The following is a 19,517-nucleotide window of genomic DNA, read 5'->3' as shown; positions in this document are numbered from 1 at the left end:
AATATTAGTGATTTTTAACGAAACGCAAAGAAAAGACCGAACACGCATTGACCTTCGACCAGGGCCTCTGGATTCCGTTCTGAAGGAAAAGGGGGACCCTTACACCATTGACACCTTGCTCAAGGAGAAGACACAAAAGGTCATTGCAAAAGAGCTCTGTGCCCAAGCACATTAATAGAGAGGTGAAGGAAAAGATGTGGTAGAAAAAATGTACAAGCAATAGGGATAACCACACCCTAGAGAGGATTGTGAAACAAACCCCATTCAAAAATATGGGGGAGATTCACAAAGAGTGGACTGTAGCTGGAGTCAGTGCTTTATGAACCACTACGTAGTATGCAAGACATGGGTTTCAGCTGTCACGCCACATTTGAACAACAGACAGCGTCAGAAGCGTTTCGCCTGGGCTAAAGACAAAAAGGACTGGACTGCTGCTGAGTAGTACAAAGTTATGTTCTCTGATAAAAGTAAATTTTGCATTTCCTTTGGAAATCAGGGTCCCAGAGTCTGGAGGAAGAGAGACACAGAATCCACGTTGCTTGAGGTCCAGTGTAAAGTTTCCACAGTCAGTGATGGTTTGGGGTGCCATGTCATTTGCTGGTGTTGGTCCACTGTGTTTCCTGAGTTCCAAGAATAACTCAGCCAAATACCAGTAAGTTTTAGAGCACTTCACTCTTCTCGCTGCTGACCAACTTTAAGGAGATGCAGATTTCATTTTCCAACAGGACTTGGGCACCTGCACACAGTGGCAAGGCTACCAGTACCTGGTTTAAGGACCATTGTATCCCTGTTCTTAATTGGCCAGTAAACTCGCCTGACCTTAACCCCTATAGAAACTCTATGGCGTATTGTGAAGAAGAAAATGCGATATGCCAGACCCAACAATGCAAGAGTTGAAGGCCAGTATCAGAGCAACCTGTCTCTCATAACACCTGAGCAGTGCCATAGATTGATTGACTCCATGCCACTCCGTATTACTGCAGAAACTCAGGAAAAAGGAGCCCCAACTGAGTGTTGAGTGCTGTACATGCTCATACTTTAAGTTGGCCAATATTGCTAAAATGAATGAATATAATAAAAAAGTTTCCCTTTTTGAATGGAATTAGTGAAGTCAACTTTTTGATGATGTTCTAATTATATGACCAGCACCAGCAGAGAAAGGTGGACTAGCTACCCCTTCATGGACAGACAGTTCAAATCATTGTTGGGAGAGCACATAGAGTTAATAATGACAGTCAGTCAGATTTGATTTGATAAAGAAATGTAGTATTGATCCAGAAAAAGCATGGTCAATTGAAAAGAAAAGAGAAAGAAAAACATAAAAGTTTAGTTTAGCAATAGCACATGAACAAGCTCAGTGTATTGCTAAGTTTTAGATTTGAACACACTCTCCCCCCTTGGACTCGTTCTGTCTGATCTTTGTCCCTCCTCCTAGACGTGATTTTCTTTATATCTCCCCCTAGTGTTCTGTAGTATGTATGATCTATACATCCTTCTACATGTTAGAAGGATTCAGGATTCAGGCGAGTTGTCCAGAAAAATGTGTCTTTATGACATGTCTCTTGCTGAAATCACCCAGCTGATGTCACAAATCTTGATAGAGTCTCAATTCAATGGTTTTGAAAGTGATGTAATTAATTTTGTGTTTCAACAAGCTAGTAAATATGAACTGAGAGAGGGAGTTCTGAGAGAGTTAAGGAACATTTTTAGACCAAAAGTGGATTGGTCAAAGGTAGTTGTATGCAGAAGAAAACGTAAACTGAAACGATTCAAGATGGTGCCGTGAATGGCAGCCTCAGTGCTTAGCTCTCAAGTGCTCGTATTGTTTTTGTTAGTTTTTTCAGTTTTTTGTTTATCAAACACCATCGTTTTTACCAGGGATGAACTGCTGAACATTCGGCAGACCACTCCACAAAATATTTCACAATTTTTATTTTTCCAATGTTTTGTTGAACATTGTAGTTAGCGGAGCAGCGGTGCTGGTCAAACGCCTAAGGTCGGGCAGACGGGGGAAACGGGTGAAACTCAGACAACGCGGACTCCGAACACCGTTGCCCAGCATTCACTTGGCGAACTCTGCTGCTCTGTGTTTCACGGAAACCTGGATAAATGAAGCCATTCCAGACAGCGCATGAAGTCTGTTGGGCTTTCAGCTGTTTAGAGCGGATCGCGTCGCAGAATTAACGGGGAAATCGCGCGATGTGCTTTTACATCAATGAAAGGTGGTGTATAGATGTAACTGTGTTAAAGAAGATGTGTTGTGCCGATGTAGAAGCACTCTTCATTAACTGCAAGCCTTTCTACTCGCAGCGGGAGTTTTGCTCGTTTATTTTGGTGTGTTTTTATATCCCTCCGCAAGCGCACGTGAGCCTGGCTTTACAAAAACTCGCCGATCTGATCACAGAGACTGAGCAACATCACCCGGACTCTGTTTTTTATTCATTCTCTCGGGGACTTTAATAAAGTCAATCTTTCACTTGAACTGCCAAAATTCAGACAGCACGTTACCTGTCCAACCAGAGACAGTAACATACTGGATCACTGTTACACAGTAATAAAGGATGCGTATCAACGAGCTGCCTTGGGACTTTCTGATCACTGTTTGGTCCATCTCATACCAACCTACAGGCAAAAGCTGAAATCAGCTAAACCTGTACTTAGGACTGTAAAAAGATGGACTAACAAAGCAGAGTGGGATTTACAAACCTGCTTCTCCCTCACTGATTGGACTGTCTTTGAAGCTGCTGCCACAGATCTAGACGAGCTCACAGAAACAGTAACATCATATATCAGATTCTGTGAGGACATATGCATTCCTACCAGGACTTATTTAACTTACAACAATGACAAACCATGGTTCACTGCTAAACTCAGTCAGCTCCGTCAAGCCAAAGAAGATGCTCACAGGATAGGAGACAGAGTCTTGTATAAACAGGCCAAGTACACACTAGAAAAGGAGATCAGAGTGGCAAAGAGGAATTATTCTGAAAAGCTTCGCACTCAGTTCTCCTCTAGTGACACCGCTTCTGTGTGGAAAGGTCTGAAAGACATCACCAATTCCAAGACACCATCACCCAGCACTGTGGCAAATCAACAACTGGCAGACAACCTGAACAAGTTCTACTGCAGGTTTGAAAAGAAACCATTCTCACCTCCTGCAATCCCCCTCTCCCCCACACCTGCCCTTCAACTCAGCGAAGATGACGTGTGCCAGGTCTTCAGGAAAAACAAAAGAAGAAAGGCACCAGGCCCAGAAGGTGTAATTCCAGCCTGTCTGAAAACCTGTGCTGACCAACTGCCCCCATCTTCACACAGATCTTCAACAGATCATTGGAGCTGTGTGTAGTGCCTTCATTCAAACGCTCCACTATTCATTCAAACGCTCTACTATCATCCCCATCCCAAAGAAACTGGACTTAATGATTTCAGACCCGTGGCTCTAACGTCTGTGGTCATGAAATCATTTGAAAAACGTTTTGGATTATGAAGGACTTTTCAGGACCCTTACTGGACCCCCTGCAGTTTGCCTACAGAGCAAACAGGTAAGTGGATGATGCAGTCAATATGGGACTGCATTATGTTCTGCAACACCTAGACAGACGAGGGACTTATGTGATGATCCTGTTTGTGGACCATCATCCCAAACCTCCTCCACCCCAAACTAACCCAGCTCTCGGTGCCCACCTCCAGCTGTCAGTGGATCAGCAGCTTCCTGACAGACAGACAGCACCCACACAACCAGCACTGGAGCCCCTCAGGGTTGTGTCCTCTCCCCACTGCTCTTCTCCCTCTACACAGATGACTGCACCTCTAAAGACGCCTCTGTCAAACTCCTGAAGTTTGCAGACGACACCACAGTCATCGGCCTCATACAGGACGGTGATGAGTCTGCTTACAGACAGGAGGTCAAAGAGCTGGCTGAAAGGTGCAGTCTGAACAACTTGGAGCTCAACACGCTCAAAACAGTGGAGATAATAGTGGACTTCAGGAGGAACCCCCCTGCACTCCCCCCACTCACCATCATGGACAGCACTGTGGCAACAGTGGAGTCATTCAGGTTCCTGGGCACCACAATCTCCCAGGACCTGAAGTGGGACACTTACATCGACTCCATTGTTAAAAAAGGCTCAGCAGAGATTGTACTTCCTTCGTCAGCTGAGGAAGTTCAACCTGCCACAGGAGCTGCTGAAACAGTTCTACTCGGCCATCATACAATCCATCCTCTGCACTTCCATAACTGTCTGGTTCAGCTCAGCTACCAACTCTGACCTCAGAAGACTACAGAGGGTAGTCAGGACTTCTGAGAGAATCATTGGTACAACCCTCCCCACTCTCCAAGAACTGTACCTATCCACAAACAAAAAAGTTAAGAAAATCACTCTGGACCCCTCACATCCTGCACACGCCATCTTCAAACTGTTGCCGTCTGGTCGCCGCTACAGAGCACTGAGTACCAGGACAGCCAGACACAGGAACAGTTTCTTCCCCCAGGCAGTCCATGTCATGAACACTTGAGGACACTTATTTATTTAACATACAGATTTGCACATAACACTGCACAAACATAGTTCCTGTTACACTTGAATGTTTATAGTATATATTTTTATTTTTTCTATTTTATATTTTTGCTGTGTTGCACATTTTATATTTTGTATGTTGTACATAATTCTCTTTATATCTGTCTTGTCTTGTTATCGTGTTGCACTGTAGAGTTTTTGTCACTAAAACAAATTCCTCGTATGTGCAAACATACCTGGCAATAAAGTGATTCTGATTCTAATTCTGATTCTGGAGAGGAGGGAGCTAGGAGCCTAGGGGGAGCCGACAGGTCTACGAGTACGGGACTCGGAGGCAGGACGGTGAGGCAAGGGATCCTCCACCCACGGCGGCGATGGAGACCGGCAGACCCGTGGCGAGCACCAGATGGTGAGCTGAGGATGAGCGCAGGGGCTGCTGGGATCCATCGACGGCGTGTGGCAAGGGTGGGAGGGTGGTAAAACTTGAGGCGGCGCACGAGGCGCGGGCACTGGAGGGAGCGCACATGGCACTGGACGGAGCTCTTGGGAACAGTCTCTAGGGGCGTAACCAGTGGGCATTCAGGACGGCAGGACAGATTCAGGAACTCAGGATACAGGGGTGCCAGGTCTGAGTCAAAATCCACAACTAGTTCCTCTTGTAGATCCAGCAGGCCCAGGTGGATAATCAGCTCATCCTCAGCCATGGTGCAGTGAGTGGAGCTCCACTCCGCACTCTCACTGTAAACGGCTTTCTCCACCACGGCGAGCTCTGTTGCCGGCTCACGCACCTGGTCTGTCGCAGTCAGCTCGGGTCCGGTGGCGCTCCACAGCTCTGTCACTCTCTTCGGCGATGGCTCCGTGGTCGTGCCAGACTCCATGACTGCACCATCGGTGGGCTCAGGCTTGGGCTCCACGACGTGGGGAGATGATGGGCTGGGCTCTGGATCAGGAGTGGGGCTCCTACTCGATGCACCTCGATGCTCCTACTCGATGTACGCGGCGAGGCTCTCTCGAGGGCTGTCCCCGGACAGCTTCGCTCCTGTGGTGGTGTTTAGTCCTCGGAAGTGAATCGAGCAGAGGAAGCTGTCCGGGTAGCACGAGTCGTTCGTGAGGGCAAGGAAGTCCTTCATATAGACCTTGAGAGAGCGACCCTCCTGCTCCAGCGGGAGGGTGAGGAAGTTCGGGTCATTATAGGGGTAATCCATGAAAAAAAACAAAAGGGAAAATATGCCTCTTTACTGTTTAGGTCCGATCGTACTGTCACGGGTGTGGTTTAACGCAAAGGAGACCTCGACAAGTAAAATAAACTTAAACAGATTTAATCCTCTTAAACAGACAAAATAAATATAAACAGGCAGGCAGGCAGGCAGGCAGGCAGGCAGAACATAAACCACGCGTATGGACCTCACGATCAGACAAACTGAATACAAACACACAGGACTTAAATACACAAGGAAATAGACTAAATTAACAAGAAACAGGTGAAGACAATGATGCAATTAACAGGAACAGAAGGTAGGGCACACAGAGCACATGGTATAAGACAAAAACGACAACAAAAGAGTCCAAAGACGTGACACAATGTCTACATCAATGCTGTCAAAATGAGGCGGGGGACAATAATAGAGAGGAGTGATTTTCCCTGAACTATAATTCCTGACTAAAATGTTTGCTATCGAGTGAAACGTTTGAATATAACAGGCACTTCATTGTATCTAAATTTCTTACAACACAATGATGTTTCCATGTTCTACATGATAAAAAAAAAACTATATGATATAAAAGTAATATGAATACAAGATGAATGTTATGAGTCTAAGAATGTTTAGTCCATGCTTATTATCAATACTCTACTCACAATTATATTTTATAAATATATTTCTATAGATGTTTAACACCTAATTTCTAGAGATTATCGTTGATTTTATTGAAGAGACAGTCTCTGCATTTAATAAAAATTAAGTGTTTAATCTTGTCCCTTTTACCCTTTTAAAAAAATGTAGGAGACTGTGACTAAAATTATATTATGTATAAATATATAGGTGTAGTGAGGACGCTGTTGAGTCATGAATGAGCATGTAGCTAGTCACAGTTAGCATGTAGTACTGCTAGCATGACTAACATGTCTGAAGTCCGGTTTGCTAGCACAAATCAGAAGAACTAATTCCCATGTCTATACGATATTGTGATGCAGAGATATAGGTCTTGCTAATCGCTTGCTAACCACCCCGAGACTTTGATTGATTAGCTGACTAAAATGAGCCAACCCATGTCTCTATGACATTTTAATGCAAAATTATTTTGATTGCAAAATTCCTATGTAAATTACCATAGTAGGAAAAACACATGTGCCTATTTCCCTCACCAGAGTATGTCTATGGGGCAAATTTTGGGGGCTCTTGCCCCCAAGGGGTACAACTTATACCCCATTGTGGGATATGTTCTCACATAGCTTGATAAAGTCTTTACTTTAGTGATTTACAAGTTTGTACAAAATTCTCTGCGCTACAAGTCGGTCGCAATGCTAAATCAATGGGATTTTTGGCCAATTTTTCACCCAGTGTACGATCATCTTATAAAATCATCACTTATAAAAAGTCATAGCACACCTTTCCTCAATACCCTGCACAATTTGATGCCTGTTCCTTGGGTCTGTGGCAAAAACTGCGCCTAAATTTGAAATTTAAAGTTAATAAGAATAAGTATGAGGAATAGTAATAGTGTGCTTCGCCTTTACAAGGCAAGCACCACTAATAATCATCAATAAACGCTTGGTAAGGCAGTGAATACTTTTGCAACAAGCATAACATGTGCTCTGGCTTAATGCTGGGCAAACAGGAAATGAGCGCAGAGGGAGTGGAGACAAGTCAGTACTTGGATGAAGGCTCCCTCTGCTGGGTGGTGTCACAATAGGCTACATAATATTCATTTTAACATGCTCAAGTTTTTTTGTTTTGTTTTGTTTGTTAGAGATCAAATACCTGCTCCACAGATGAATCCTGATTCTTTACATGAGGGTCTTTAAACTGTTTACCTCTTGGAGCACTGTACCAACATTATATATTCAACTACACTGATATTCTCTGATAATCAGTCAAGCTTGACTACTGATTATTGTATAGAATTGTATTGTATAACTTTATCATTGTAAGCGGAAAATTGTCTTTGGCTCACCAGTGAAACATATTGTATTGCTAAAAATGTTACACATAATACATAAAATTAAAATTATAAAGATAGAAAAACTATGTAAAATACAGTTCATGCCAACAACCTGATTGATTAAACTCCTGCTTAATTAATCATTTTAATTGCATTAGGGATAAAAAACGTTTTTATTCATTAAGAAAAAGATGAGTGCGTCCAGCAGCAGTACCCAGGTGCAAATGCCGTGAAGCAAAAAAGTATCCATAGCAGTGCGAATATCATAATGGCATAAAATAAAAATATTATTTCCAGCAGGCTTAATTTACTGCTACCAGTTTGTAGCAGTAAATGAGGAGGTATCATATCGCTCACTAGTGAAATATGGAGTACCTCAAGGCTCAAGGCCCTTACTTTTCACACTATACATGTTACATCTGGGAGATATTATCAGGAGTCATTGTGCTAGCTTTCACTGCTATGCTGATGATACTGTATATTTCATTGGAGCCTGGTGTTACACACCAAATTGAGAAACTAACAGAATGCATTGTCGATATAAAAAACTGGATGATGAGTAACTTCTTAATGCTAAATTCTGAAAAAAATGGAAGTGCTAATTATTGGATCTAAAAACCCCACATGTAATAATATAGAACACAGTCTAACACGTTATGGCTGCTCTGTTAATTCTTCTTCATCAGTTAAGAACCTAGGTATGCCGTTTGACAGCAATCTTTCCTTCGAAAACCATGTTTCTAGCATCTGTAAAACTGTTTTTTTCCAACTTAAAAATATATCCAAATTACGACCTATGCTTTTAATGTCTAATGCAGAAAAATTAATGCACTCCTCATAAAACAGAATGCATTTGTGACACTGTAAAAAAATGGCATCTACGCTAATATTAAGATCACTTTTATTACACTTGTTTCTTCCTTGTGTTGATGATGTTGTGTCTTGACATTATGCACCTTTGGCCCTTCAGTTTCAGCTTCCATCTGGTATAACACTTCTTGTTCTAGGTCATGACATGACATGAACTCAATATAATATCTTAGACTGGTATGGGCGCCAGGAGAATCTGAAGGAATGAAGATTCTGACACACAAAAGATATGTGGCTAGTGATAACTTATGTGATGAACATGTCTGAAGTCTTTGTTTTGCTTTTTGCTTTTACTTATCTTGCCCTGTCCTTTCCTCTATAAATAAAGCGACTTGCGATCTGAGCTTCAGAGGCAAAGGGAGGCAAAAGAGAGAAATCTGCTTTTCTCCCGCTTGCAACTGACAGCGCAATCCTTGCAAGCTAAAATCCAAAGAACTTGTCTTGTGTTTAGGACTGGAGTTTTTTCGCACATGCTGGCATCATTCATAAGGTGTCAAAAGGATGCCACGTGAGTTCCTTCTCAGGTGACTAACACATCATCTCTCTTAGAATCAACATGCTCACTAATTATAAACGTGTGCTGTTGCAAACCTACTGTAAATTTAAGGGAAAAAATAAACTGGTTTCATTATTGTGTGTTATGTAGTATTGTGTAATATGAATGTAGCTAAATCAACTTAAATAGGTTAATTTATACCAACATAGAAATTATTTAGAACAACTTCACGCTACCACTTTTTACAAAGTTCTTAGAGGATAAAATGCAAAACAAAAAACATAAAAAGTGCACACACTCTGCAGTATTATATAAACAATTGAAAAGTTTGTGTTGCTATGTGGGTGGCAGCTCAGTTAACTGCCAGCACAGCTAATATATAGCAGATCCAGCATCCATAGCTGCCTTCTCATTTCATCTCATTTCACCACTGCTGCCAAACCCTCTATATAGACATTTATAGCTTCCAGTGAGGCAGATTCCATGTAAGGACTTTATTTGAACAGCATAATGAAAAAATATATTTGCATCTTGATTATGTTTTCGATGAAAATTTGTGCTAGTATTTTTGTATGGGTGTCTCATTTCCTATGAGGGGATGCAACGTGTGTATACATTTCCTGAAACAGAGGTGTCTCGTACTGTGGCCTGAGTTCTGCCACAAGCCACACACACATACTGCTTTCAAAATCACAGACAGATGTACAAATAAATTCCCTACAAGTGAGTGTGCATACACAGAAACACATTCACACTTTAATTCAACTTTTGTTTTAGTAGCTCCATGGGGATATTTAAAACAACTTAAATATATTTTTAAATCAGTTTTAAAAATTAGAATGATACCATCAGAATAAAAGGCAAATTACTGTTTCTTTTCCACTGTACCAGGCAAGCTTTGAAACTTTTGCAACCTCACAAATCTAGCTCTGCTAAGGCTCGCCATGCACTAGACCAGTTTTCACGACTAATTTTAAGTCGGATTTACATCTCTAAAATCCTCCATTGTATGGTTTCATTACAATTATTTAATTGCTCCTGTTTAAAGACAGAGATCTACCGTACTACAGATTTCAGCTCCAACCCCAATCAAACACACCTGAACCAGCTAAATAAGGTGTCCAGGGTTACTTCATAATTATAGGCAGGAGTGGGGAGTGTTAAAGACTGTGGAATGGTAGCTCTCTAAGAACATGTTTGGAGATCACTTGTCAAAGCTATAATTTGTGCACAGAACCTGATTTTGCTGATGTGACATGTTCCTGGATTAACATTGTGGTTAACCAATCAGATTTGCAGAACCAGTTTATAGTTTTTGTGAAATTTGGGCTTACAATCAATGTATGGTGCTTGTACATCAGAGTCATTGATCTATCATTTCCTTTAATTTTAGGGATTACTCATGGATAAGGATAGGTTTAGGTGTAGAGATGTGGTCAGACTGGTCTATTGTGGTGCCAGTATTTGATTACACACATACATATTTAAAAGCTTAGAACACAAAGTATATGTAAAATGTTAGCAATATTTCTTCCTGGCATCAATATGGCTATCCACTATAATTAAGATTAATTATTATATTTATGGACTGTAGGATGGTTATAAAAAAAAAAAAAAAAAAAACTCTTAACCACATGTAGTTTATTTAACAGGCACTTACGTTTGAATGCTGGGTACATTGGTACAGTGTTGGTAATGAGAATGGCATCATATCTCACTTCCTGAGAGGACGACAACTCTACAAATGAAACGATCATGATAGAAATTAGACAAACATCAAATATTAAAGCATTGTGTTTAAAATTCTTGCAATTTGGTGTATTAAAACCAATGCTCTGACCCAGTCAAGACAAAAATAAATTTGCAATCAATTGAGTTTTCTGGGTGTTTTTTGTTTGTTTTTTTTTAAAGGAGACATATTGTGTGTCTTTTTAAAGTAATATAGGTCCCAAGTGTCCTTGGAAAGTGCCAATGAAGTTTCAACTCAAAATACTCACAGCTGATTAACTAATTTATTATGCCATAAAAAGTTGTTTGTGGATGTAATCCAAACTGGACTATTTTGTGTTTATCTTTAAAAGCAAATGAGCTGCTTCTCTCCACCCCTTTTGGGATGAGGACTGTCAGTGTGTTCTAAATGAGATATATCCCTCCGAAGGGCAGTTCCGAGTGAAAACAATCATGGCCATCATATTGAAAGGTCATTCCACACTGAGGTGTGCAAAACTGGCCACTTTAAAGAGTCCTACGGACTGAAGGATTTAGAAAGTTATGACTAATTTTTTCATAAGTTTGTATATCTGTTTTATGTGTTCATAGTTGATGAACAGTACGAGTACTGCACTTTGGTCAGTCTTGTGGACATTTTTAAATGAGCTTTACAAATAAATGGACTTGAACGAGATGAACACTTTGGGTCCCTGTGACTCTTTGCATGATGGTGGCACCTCCATGTGGGTATGGGATGATGATGCAGAATGTCACTTAAAGGATGTAGGAATCAAACAACTTAAAAAAAAAAAAAAAAAATACAGAATGTGTATAAGTGAATTTTTGCATAATAGGTCACCTTTAAAAGTAACACTTTCTATGAAGCCTGTATTTATAATACATTATAAGGGTATTCTAAAAGGCATTTTAATTAATGCATTATTAAAAAAAAACTTTGTTATAACAATCTCAAATAAATAAAAAAAAGTTTACGTATTAGTGACTATAACTTATTATATAACTTGTAATAATTATAACTTATAATTATTTATAACACGCAAGGAACACCGTATTAAATCTACTATATCATATACATTTATATCTTAAAAATTAAAGCTGCAGTCCGAACGTTTTGCCTCTTTGTTGCCATCTATGTTTAAAAACTTGTTATTGCAGTTCCTTGTGGAATTACATCCCATGTGGGGGTTACACTCCAGTGCAGCTCCACTTGGAGGAAACGCCTGTCAGTTACCGCATCAGTGGGAATCCTGTACTTAAAAATCACAGATTCTAAACTACGTCTTGAAATATATGACCCAAATAAGAATTTTCAGAGGATATAGTCATCTAAAGGTGTAATTAATAGGTCTGCCACACTTTGATCCGACCAACTGAGGGAAAATTTTTTACAATAATTTGTGCTACCAAATTGTTACACAATCCACCATTAAAATAATTTTTTGACATTTAATTGTTCCAGCTGCTGTGAGAGTATGCTATAATTAAACAATGCACCTCCTGCAGAATCCTCAGCCGAATGTGGCCATAACTCGTACTTGCCGGGACAGCTTCTTTGTATACAAATGTGACATAATGATGCAGTGCCATGCTCAAATTTCCTGCAAAAACCTACCCATTGTCACACACGTGGACTCTTTTGTTGTTATTTTTGTCGTGTGCCATGTGCTCTGTGACCTACTTTAATTAATTGTCTTTATCGTCTTCACCTGTGTCTCATTTATTAAGTATTTTACATTGTGTATTTAAGTCCTGCTGTTTCAGTTCTGTGGATCCGATCTTGTCAATGTTTATGTGGTTTAGTTTATCTGCCTGTCTGCCTACCTGCCCGAGTTATTATTCCTTTATGTGTGCATGAGTAAATTCGTTAACTTCTCGCCGAAAGTGCTCCTTTTCACGCTAAACCACTCCGTGACACACATACCACTCAAATTAGAAAGTATTTAAGACGTTAGTTTTGATCATACACATATACATACATACATACATATATATATATATACCAAATGAAATGTGTCACTACACATTCATCTGATCTGATATTTAAACTTATGGCTATTTGAATTTTTTTTTTTTTTTTTTTACTGTTGTCATTATTACTCAAGTGGTATTTGTCCGCTTTAAGTAAAGCAACAAGCAAAATGGATATGAGATTTATAATGCATTGTAACCATCCATTTTAACTTAAGTGAATGAATGATGTTCACTGTGTTAAAAGCTATAACCACAAATAGTAAATATTATAACACATTAAAACAGTTCTTATCTCTTCATGAGAAGATACAACATTATAAAAGGGTTTTATAATGCATTATGAATTCATTAAAATACCTTAAGAATACCCTTATAATATATTATAAATACATGCTTCATAGAAACTATTACTGTAACTTTTTTTTCATTTTGTTCTTTAATACTGTTTTATTTGGGTTCAATTAACTTGATTATCGAGACAGATTAAGCCTAGTGATATACTAGTTCTTTCCAGTTCGCTTTTCGAACTGGACTGAACTTTGAAACTCCTGAAGCTATGGTTCACATTATAGAGAGAGTAGGAAACCTCACGAGGTGGATAGAGGAAGCTGTAGGAGATCTGTTTGTCTGCACGGTAGTTTGAGCAGGACTGACTGTATGCTGAAGGAACTCTAATATCACGCTGAACACAGTTACTCAGAGCCTCAGTCAGAGGGGTGAAATCTACCTGTAACAGAACATCCACACAGTCAGGTTTAGACTTTAATACAACAGTATGTATTTAATTTGTTTTGTGAACTGAAAACAGACCTGTCTAGATACAGTATAAGACGTCCAAAGAGGCATGGACAAAGCTTCACTGTAGCCACTAATGTAGTCACTATGATGAAGGATGTAATACTTGGTGCGGAACATGACTGCTGGCCGACCATAGGGAAGATTTCTGTTGTCTAAAAGGAAAAAAAAGACAATCAGAGTAATCTTTTAATATGAAGAAAAAGTGACAATATTACTACATCTGGAACCACATGAGGGTGGGTAAATGGAAACAGAATTTTCATTCATTTGTGGCCGAATAAGTCATATGACTTATTTTTCTCTAATGTCAAAAACATTAATGTAAGTATCTAGAGTTAGTAGTTTGACTTGCTATTGTCTTTAGAGTTATGTGAAATGTGGCAAATCTGTTCATAGCAATGAATAAATTTGCCACATTTCACATAACTATAAAGACAATAGCAAGTCAAACTACCAACTCTAGATACTTAAATTAATATTTTTGACAACTGTGGTCACTGTCAACTGTTGTTGTATGGAAAAGATGCATACTACAAAATTTGCTGTACAATAATAATCTGCCAAAATGTAATGCGCATCTTGTCTGTAAAGCTGGTTCTGTAAAGCGTGTTTTTGTGCAGCTTGTAAGTGAACAAAGGCTCTGTGTAGTAAATTCTGCTCAACGTGAAATTGCGCATGTAATGGCATTTACCACTGATTCCAGAACAAGCTTCACTGACAAGATACAGTGGTATGCGAAAGTTTGGGCACCCCAAAATTAGCCATGTGCATAAATTTAGGCACCACAAAAGAAAAATATTTTGTGCATCCTCCTTTTGCAGAAGTAACAGCCTCTAAATGCTTCCAATTAGAGTCTGGGTTCTGGCAGAAGGTATTTTGGACTATTTGTCTTTACAAAACATGTCCAGTTCAGTCAGGTTTGATGGTTTCCGTGCATGGACAGCCCACTTTAAATCACACCATAAATTTTCAATAATATTCAGGTCTGGGGATTGAGATGGCCATTCCAGAACGTTGTACTTGTTCCTCTGCATGAATGCCTTAGTAGATTTTGGGCAGTGTTTAGGGTCGTTGTCTTGTTGAAAGATCCAGCCTCTGCGCAACTTCAACTTTGTCACTTATTCCTGAACATTGTTCTCCAGAATCTGCTGATATTGAGTGGAAAATATGCGACCCTCAACTTTAACAAGATTCCCAGTCCCTGCACTGGCCACACAGCCCCACAGCATTTTTTACTGTAGGTAGCAAGTGTTTTTCTTGGAATGCTGTGTTGTTTTTCTGCCATGCATAACGCCTCTTGTTTTGCCCAAATAAGTTTATCAGTCCACAGCACCTTATTCCAAAATAAAGCTGGCTTGTCCAAATGTGCTTTAGTATACCTCAAGCCACACCGTTTGTGGCATGTGCAGAGAAAAGGCTTTTTCTGCATTAATCGTCCATACAGCATCTCCTTGTGTAAAGTGCGCTGAATAGTTGAACGATGCACATTGACACCATCTGCAGCAAGATGATGTTGTAGGTCTTTGGAGCTGGTCTATTGTTTGACTGTGACTGTTCTCATCATCCTGCGCCTCTGCTTATCTGATATTTTCCTTGGTCTGCCACTTTTTAACTAGAACTGTGCCTCTGGTCTTCCAGTTCCTCACAGTTGAAACTGAGAGCTTAAATCTCTGAGACAGCTTTCTGTATCCTTCCCCTAAACCATGATGTTCAACAATTATTGTTTTCAGGTCATCTGAGAGTTGTTTTAAGGCACCCATGTTGCCACACTTTAGAGAAGATGCAAAGAGGAGAAACACTTACAATTGGCCTCCTTTAAATATTTTCTCATGATTAGGTTCACCTGTGTATGGAGGTCAAGGGTCACGAGGTTACCAAACCAATTTTGAGTTCTAATAATTAGTGCTAAAGGTATTAAAACCAATAAAATGACAAAGGGTGCCTAAATTTATTCACATGGCTAATTTTGTTTAAATAATTCTTGCACACTTTCCATAAATCATATCAAGTTTATTTAACTTGTCAAATATCACTGTGTTTGTCTCCTATATGATATATTTAACTGAATTTTCTTATCCAGACAACTAATGATTTATAAAGGAAAATCATGAAAATTTACAGGGTGCCCAAACCGTGCATACCACTGTAACAAAAAAATTGTCCTTTTGCATTTCTTGGAATTTAATTATGAAGCATGGCAGCTATAAAAATAAGAAAAAAAATAAATATATATATAATACACACACACACACACACTCACCGGCCACTTTATTAGGTACACCTTACTTGTACCCCTTTTGCCTTCAGAACTGCCTTAATCCTTTGTGGCATATATTCAACAAGGTACTGGAAACATTCCTCAGAGATTTTGGTCTATATTGACATGATAGCATCAAACAGTTGCTGCAGGTATTTTGGCTGCACATCCATGATGCGAATCTCCCGTTCCACCACATCCCAAAGGTGCTCTATTGGATTGAGATCTGGTGACTGTGGGGGCCATTTGAGTACAGTGAACTCATTGTCATGTTCAAGAAACCAGTCTGAGGTGATTCGCACTTTATGACATAGCGTGTTATCCTGCTGCAAGTAGCCATGAGAAGATGAGTACACTGTGGTCATAAAGAGATGGACATGGTCAGCAACAATACTCAGGGCGGCTGTGGCATTGACACAATGCTCCATTGGTACTACTGGGCCCAAAGTGTACCAAGAAAATATCCCCCACACCATTACACCACCACCACCAGCCTGAACCGTTGATACAAGGCAGGATGAATCCATGCTTTCATGTTGTTGACGCCAAATTCTCACCCTACCATCCAAATGTTGCAGCAGAAATCGAGACTCATCAGACCAGGCAACGTTTTTCCAATATTCTATTGTCCAATTTTGGTAAGCCTGTGCAAGTAATTGTAGCCTCAATTTCCTGTTCTTAGCTGAAAGGAGTGGCACCCGGTGTGGTCTTCTGCCTCAAGGTCTGATGTGTTGTGCATTTAAAGATGCTCTTCTGCATACCTCGGTTGTAACGAGTGGTTATTTGGATTACTGTTGCCTTTCTATCCGTTCGAACCAGTCTGGCCATTCTCTTCTGACCTCTTGCATCAACAAGGCATTTGCGCCCACAGAACTGCCGCTCACTGGATATTTTCTCTTTTTCGGACCATTCTTTGTAAACCCTAGAGATGGTTATGCATGAAAATCCCAGTAGATCAGCAGTTTCTGAAATACTCAGACCAGCCTGTCTGGCACCAACAACCATGCCATGTTCAAAGTCACTTAAATCAATCAATTATTTTTCAAAATAATTATTTTTATCACCTTTTTTTGCCCATTCTGTCACGGGTCACCCTAGGCGGGACTAGAACCCTGATCTCTGGTGTTCTGAGCAGGTGGTATTAGCTACTGAGCTAACTTCCAGGCATTGAAACCCAAGAGCAGAAGAGCAAAAGAGCCAGGAGACTTGAGTCTTCAAACAAAAAATATCTTTACTAATGAAACTAAAGTCACAAAGTACAAACAAACTTGGATAGCCGAGCTTCCGTAAAACAAGGAACAGAAATTAGACACAGGGGTCAAAAAAGGGTACAATAAGGTACAAACTTGACTTGCAAGCCGGCGACCACAGTACGTAGGCTCAAGACTGAACATAGATGCAGAGAGCAAGCACACTTATAAAGGGTTAAACACAGGTGCAGGGAATCAGGGCTAATGAAGAGCGTATTAAACAAGCTTAGGTACAATGGTGCCATCTAGAGTCTTTGGGAAGCATAACTAAAGGGTTTAAGGAGGGCATCCCCTGCAGGTTGGGAGTGGCATAGCAGTGTAGGGATGAGATCATTACAGGAGCCCCTCCTCTAGGAACGGCCCTTGACGTTCTTCCGACTGTTCCCTTGGGCTCGGCGAAACTCAGAGATAAGGGTGGGATCTAAAATATCTCGTGCCGGAACCCAGGACCGCTCCTCTGGACCAAATCCTCCCAATCCACAAGATATTGGACGCCCACGAACCTGTCGAGAATCCAGCAGCCTTCGGACTGTGTAAACTGGCTGGCCATCCAACATGCGAGGAACTGGGGTTCCTAGTTGAAGACAGAGTAGAGCAAACCACAGGTTTTAAACGGGAGACATGAAAAGTGGGATGCACCTTCATAGCCCTAGGCAGGAGGAGTTGATAAGAGACTGGATTAATCCTCTTGAGGATCTTGAATGGGCCAATGTATCGTGGGGCCAGCTTGCTGGATTCCACCCGCAAAGGAAGGTCTCGGGTTGAGAGCCATACTCTTTGTCCCCGGACGAGCGTGGGCCCTGCCCTCCTGAGAGACGGTTTGCATGCACCGGTGTTGTTGGACAGCCCTTAATAAAGCCACTCTGGCCTTTTTCCAGGCCCGTCGGCACCTTTGGAATAGCCTTGTGGCAGCTGGAACCTCTACCTCTGGCTTCTGTCCAGGAAATAGAGGAGGGGGGAAACCAAACTGACACTCAAAAGGTGACATGCCTATGGAGGAATGGTAAAGGGTGTTATGTGCAAATTCAGCCCATATTAAATGAGAGCTCCATGTAGATTGGTTGTCTGCAACCAGGCATCTTAGTGTCTTTTCAATCTCTTGATTTACCCTCTCAGTTTGGCGTTAGACTGGGGATGGAAGCCAGAAGACAGGCTAATGGAGGATCCAATGAGTCTGCCAAATGCCTTCCAGAACCGGGAAGTAAACTGTGGGCCCCGATCAGAAACCATATCATGTGGAAACCCGTGGATCCTGAACACCTGCCTCATCAACAGTTCCGCAGTTTGGCCGGCTGTGGGGAGCTTGGGCAAAGGTAGGAGGTGACAGGCCTTTGAAAATCTGTCAACCACTACTAGGATTACTGTGTTTCCTTGAGACCGTGGCAAGCCTGTGATGAAGTCCATCGAAATGTGAGACCAAGGGCGTCTTGGAATGGGAGTGGGTGCAGCAGGCCATGAGGGTGGGTCCTTGGCTCCTTGTTCTGGGCACAGACCATGCAAGCGGCAACAAATTCCCGGACGTCCCTCTGTAATCTAGGCCACCAGAACCTTCTTTGGATGAGCTTGCATGTCTTAGTAGTTCCAGGATGTCCAGAAGGAAGAGAAGCATGAGCCCACTGTAAAACCTTAGAGCGTAGAGAGTTAGGAACAAAAAGGCGACCTGGAGGGCCATTACCTGGGCCTGGCTGCTGCATCTGGGCCTTCTTGACCGCAGTTTCAACGTCCCATTGAATGGGAGCTACCACTCTCACGTTGGGGAGAATGGGTTCTGGACAGGAATCCACTTCTGGTGGCTCAAACTGCCTTGAGAGTGCATCTGGTTTGAGATTCTTGAACCTGGGCGATAGGAGAGAGTAAAGTCAAACCGGTTGAAAAAGAGGCCCAGCGGGCTTGTCGGGCATTCAGTCTCTTTGCTTCCCGAATATAAGTAAGGTTCTTGTGGTCAGTCCAGATTAAGAATGGGTGTTTGGCCCCCTCCAGCCAGTGCCTCCACTCTTCCAAAGCCATCTTAACAGCCAGTAACTCCCGGTTTCCAATATCATAATTTCTCTGTGTCGGGGTGAGCTTACGAGAAAAAAAAGGCACATGGGTGAAGCTTATTATCACTCTTACATCTCTGTGACAAGACAGCTCCACTCCCACGTCTGAGGCATCCACCTCCAACACAAAAGGCAGCTCTGGATCAGGAGGGTTAGGATTGGGGCAGATGTGAAGAGTCGCTTTAGTTTGTTAAAGGCTTGACCTGCTCTACAGGTCCACATAAATGGCCTTGCTGACTTCCTGGTCAATGCAGAAAGGGGCTCGGCAATGGAACTGAAGTTCCTAATGAATCTTCTATAAAAATTGGAAAAGCCAAGAAAGCGCTGTACCTGCTTAACTGACGTAGGTTGAGGCCAGTCCAATACAGCTTGTATCTTGCCAGGGTCCATCTGAAGGCTGCCCCTTGATACCCTGAAACCAAGGAA

The 19,517-nt window shown here is 41.3% G+C and overlaps 1 pseudogene; it reads right to left on the bottom strand.

Moving 5' to 3' along the window:
• LOC122360618 overlaps positions 1-19,517 on the bottom strand; it is a 55,773-nt pseudogene that overhangs the window by 6,381 nt on the left and 29,875 nt on the right.

Source organism: Puntigrus tetrazona, chromosome 16 (assembly GCF_018831695.1).
Source record: "Puntigrus tetrazona isolate hp1 chromosome 16, ASM1883169v1, whole genome shotgun sequence".
Classification (NCBI taxonomy): domain Eukaryota; kingdom Metazoa; phylum Chordata; class Actinopteri; order Cypriniformes; family Cyprinidae; genus Puntigrus; species Puntigrus tetrazona.
This window is presented reverse-complemented; position numbering and strand designations above follow the sequence as displayed.